Source organism: Heloderma suspectum, chromosome 3, assembly GCF_057233095.1.
Source record: "Heloderma suspectum isolate Gila_16-S chromosome 3, 16-S_ref, whole genome shotgun sequence".
Taxonomy (NCBI): Eukaryota; Metazoa; Chordata; class Lepidosauria; order Squamata; family Helodermatidae; genus Heloderma; species Heloderma suspectum.
In genome coordinates this window covers 325,302,808-325,307,567 of record NC_139460.1, presented here as the reverse complement: position 1 = coordinate 325,307,567, position 4,760 = coordinate 325,302,808, and positions in this window count along the sequence as shown.

Genomic DNA, 4,760 nt, shown 5'->3' with positions numbered 1-4,760 from the left:
TTTGCTCTCATCTCCTCCAAGTTTGATGGGTATCTTCTTTCAAAAGCTGACAGATTCCTATCTCCTCAGTCTTGTCATTAGTTTCTGTTGCTGAAACATCAACGGGCTATCTGGGCTAGTAGCAAGCAAGCTATTTTACCAAGGATGTGCATTGGATTCAGATAAAGTCTGAAGCTCGCTTTATCTCGGGAACCAACAGCACCAGAACAGTTCAGAGGTGAAGCAGGCTTCCTTCTGAAACCAACAGAACTGAAGCTGCCCCAGAAAGAAGCTTCATCGGTGCCTTGTGTTTTGGAGGCAAGCCAGACTTTATGTCTTTTACTTTCATTTCTTTAAACACCACAGGGGGAGGGGGAGGGAGGGCATGCAGTTGTGACTGACAGATCCACCTTCTAATCTTAGGGCACCCTTTACCAGGGGCTCCAATCGCTGTGGTTTTGGGAAGGGCAAGGATGGGACCATGAGATGGCCACTGTTCCAATGCTGTTAGACCTCACTATGAAAAAAAGCCTTAAGCTGATTTTCAGACATCATAATTCTCCAGTGTCTGTAGCCATCCTTCTGAAACTTTGCAGGTTTCTTGCCTGGGGACACCGCTAGGATGTGTGCTATTTTCATTTTAAAAATCCTAAAAACAAACAAATGGGGGGGGGAGAAGCAAATCAATCCCCCCCCCCAAATAGGAGCACTCCCCTTCCACATGAACTGGTGCACCTATCCTTCTGAAACTTGGCAGTTTTCTTACTTGGAGAGACACACATACCCCACACCAAAACAGGCACCCATGATTTTTATATTCCAATAATGTCACTAGGCTCAGAGGTATTTTATTGTGGTTTTAATGTTCTATATATTTTAAATTGTTTTATTGTGTGTTGTTTGGTTTTAATTTTTGTGAACCGCCCAGAGAGCTTCGGCTATTGGGTGGTATAGAAATGAAATAAATAAATAAATAAATATTTTTGGAAATAAAGATGGCACTGGAGGCTGGTGCTTTGCTTGGCAGCACGCCGGGCCAGTTAAAAATAATAATGATGATTTTAAAAGATCTTTAAAAATAGAGTAAAAATTAGGAGGGGCCCATGTGTCCATGTGGTTGAAACCTGCAGTAGCATCTTAAGAACTCAGGAACAAGGGAAGCTGCTGAATACTGAGTCAAACCATGGGTCCATCTAGCCCAATATTGTCAACAATGACTGGCAGCAGCAGCTCTCCAGGGTTTCAGGCAGGAATTTTTCCAGCCCTACCTGGAGATGCTGGGGATTGAACCTGGGACCTTCTGTGTGCAAAGCAGGGGCTCGACCTCTGAGCCACAGCCCTTCCCATGAGGGACAGACTTCCCTAACCAGCATATAGTTTTGCTGTCAACAGTTTGAAGCCAGGAGGTGTAATCTGAGGGACAGAGTTATATGGCTGTCACCTCCCCCCTGCTTTGGGTCAGGCCCCCTCCGAGAAATGGAGTGGACAGACCCTTCCTTTTAGGGGCTATGGGGCAGAGCATAGAGTTTTGCCTGGGGGCACCCACTGGTATGGCTTCACTCAAATGTGGTTGGACTCCATGTATCCAGCTCTGACACCTGCATAACTTTGCTTGAAGCCTTCACTGTAACAAAGAGCTGTTCCAACCCATGCGGAGCAGGGTCCATTTGCTAATAAAATATAAACTAATGCCTGGTTAATTCATGTAGAAGCTTGAGATGAGAATGAGATGGTACAATGGACTGAACCATTTATCTGACTTCAGAAGGGTGATCATATTTTTTAAAGTTCCATTTTGTGAAAAGTTCCCTCCAAGCAGAAAACACTTTGTTGTTTTTTTGCAGGGAGGTTTTTTCCTCCCCATGTGGGAGCATTAAAAAACGGCATCCTCCACCAACAGTCTGAAGTGGTACAACCCATCCTACCACATCCTTTTGCTTCACACATAGACTGGTCCTAACATGGGGCCATCAACCAATTAAAGTATTTGTGCTTGAGTAATTATCTGTCTTTTAAGTAATTGATTAAGATTACATATTCATTTTCTTTATTTAAATGTTTCTTGGCCGCCTTTCAGGGCAGGAGCCCTCCCAAGGCGGTGTACAACCATAAAACACATAAAACCAATCCAACATTAAGAGCGATAAAAACACAACAAAACACTAAAAACACAATAGAAGCAGCAACAGCAGCAAACATTCTAAAAAACAACAAACATGAACATAAAACAAAACTTACAACAGACAGCTGCAGCTGTAACCCAGTCCGATAAAACATAATGCGAGGAAGGCCAGAATAAAGTAATTAGTTTTCAGGGCCTTCTTAAAAGCCATCAATGATGGGGCCTGGCCGACCCCCAATGGCAACTTATTCTGGAGGTGTGGGGCCACTACGTGTGGTCACCCACCTAACTGCTCTCACAGGTGGGCAAATGAGGTGGGCCTCTCTTGTCAATCCTAAAGTGCAGGCAGGCTGGTATGCGTGTACGCGATCCTCCAAGTAATTTGGCCCCATATCATTCAAGGCTTCAAAGGTCAAAATCAGCACTTTACATTGCGCTTGGAAACACACTGGTAACCAGCGCAGCTGTGCAGTGTAGGTGTCAAATGATCGAATTGCCTCATCCCCACCAATACTGGAGTGGACACATTCTGCACCAGCTGAAGTTTCTGAACCGTCTTCAAAGGCAGCCCCACATACAGTGTGTTACAGTAGTCTAGCCCGGATGTCATTAGTTCATGCTGTCAGGAGCGCCTTGGCGGCCTCTCTCAGTAGATTCCAATAGCCAACTCAAGACACAGACGAAAGGATTTCTTTTCAAAGCTTCAATCCTTTTACAACTTAATGACTCTTTCCGATGCTAATCACCAGCGACTAAAGCAAGGAACAGCAGAGTGGCCTAAGCTTCAAGTAGGCAGTTGATCCCCGTTTGAAAGAGAGTCACTTGAAGACCCAGAACTTATGGGCTAGAGAGAGATCCTCCCTCTTTCCCTTGGGTCCATGGGAGGCGGCCGTTGCTTGCGCGCCAAACAGGTGCTATGCCTCCTTTCTGCGCCCTCCATCGCTCGTCACTCTTTGCGTCTGCGTCAAGCATCTAAGAAGCCCCCCTCCCGCATTCCCTCACTGCCAGCGTCACTATCTATGTTAGGAATGCTGGCAGGAGGAATCTCTGCCAGGTGCTGAGCCTGTGAGGGATGAGCTGGCTCCTCTCACACGGATTGCTGATCCTCCTCAGAATCCAAACTGCTCTGAGGCTCTCTGGGCTCAGTTTCCACCCTGACACATGCGTAACTGAGGCAAGGTCCGTCCTCTCCAGATAGGGCTGCAACTGGTGTGCCAACCTAAGCAGGTAAAAAGCACTCCTGGATACCGCAGCCACCTGGGCTTCCCCAGTTAGCACAGAGTCTGGGAGAGCTCCCAGACCACACTCTTCATCTTTCAGGGGGAGTGCAACCCCATCTAAGACCAGTAGTAAGCCTCCATCCAGAGTAGTTGGTTTCCCAACTGACAGTACCTCTGTCTTGTCTGGATGTTGGGCTTCTCCACACAGAGGCTCTTTATTTTGAAATTTTACTGGGGCTTCTGCTTCCAGATTGTTAAGATCAGCCCTTTACATGTGTTTCCCTCCCCACCCTTCCCCTTTATTTGTGAGTTCTATATGTTTCATTATACAGCTGCTAGATGGTGCTGTTGTTATGGCACCACTGCCTCTTTACATGAACAAATTCAAACCAATTCAAACCACTTCTTTTTATTAGCTCATTATTTCTATTTCAAATTAAGCCACAGAAATGGTTGGAAACCATGGGAGAGGCACTGGAGGTTGACAGCATCGTGTAAAGATTCTGCAAACTTCCGTGGGTAACCAAACTCAATCACAGGATAAAAGCCCCATGTGGAGAAGCCCTAAGTTTCAGCTTGTTCACCCTCATCCATCCAAAACAGCCTCCAGACACAGATTCACGAGTTCAACAACCTCCCTGGGATGTGTAGATGGAAATGAGAGGTAGAGCTGAGTATCATCTGCATACTGATGACATTTCATTCCAAACCTCCTGATGACTTCCCCCAGCAGTTTCATGTAGATGTTAAAAAGCATGGGGGACAGAATGGGACCTTCCAGCACCACCCAGGCTAATGGCCAAAGGGTGGAACAAAGTCCACCTTCTGAGACTGCTCCTCCAGGAAGAACCAGAACCACTTTAAAACCATGCCTCCCAAACCTAATCCAGATAAACTATCCAGAAGGATACCATGATTGATGGTATCAAAAGCTGCTGAGAGGTTCAGAAGAACCAACAGGGTTACACTCCCCCCATCCATTCCCCAGGGTAAGTCATCAACCAGGGCGACCAAGACTGCTTCCGTCCCATAACCAGGTTTCCTTTCTCCTAGCTGAGCAGAGCAGAGGAAGCTGCTCCAATTGGTCTAGGGGCTATACAAGCAAGCAAGCTCCCAGAGAGTGAGCGAACAGGGGGGGGCAAATAGGAGTTGGCCAGGGGAGGTCAAGGGGGAGGCCCTTAACATTTTTTTTCATTAAAAAAAAATCTTTTTCTAGTAACACACACTTCCATACCCGTGGGACTCTGTTGTTAACCTCCAGTGAATAGAGGACAAAGCACAGACTATTCCAGTACAATCAGACAGCTAGAAACATAAAGGGAAGAGAAACTATAGAAGGGAAAGACTCTCCAGTGGTGGTGACCTGCAAGGTGTGTGCCATGTTTGTTTTCTTGCCTGAGAACAACATGGCCTACACCTGCAACAAGTACAAGTTGATC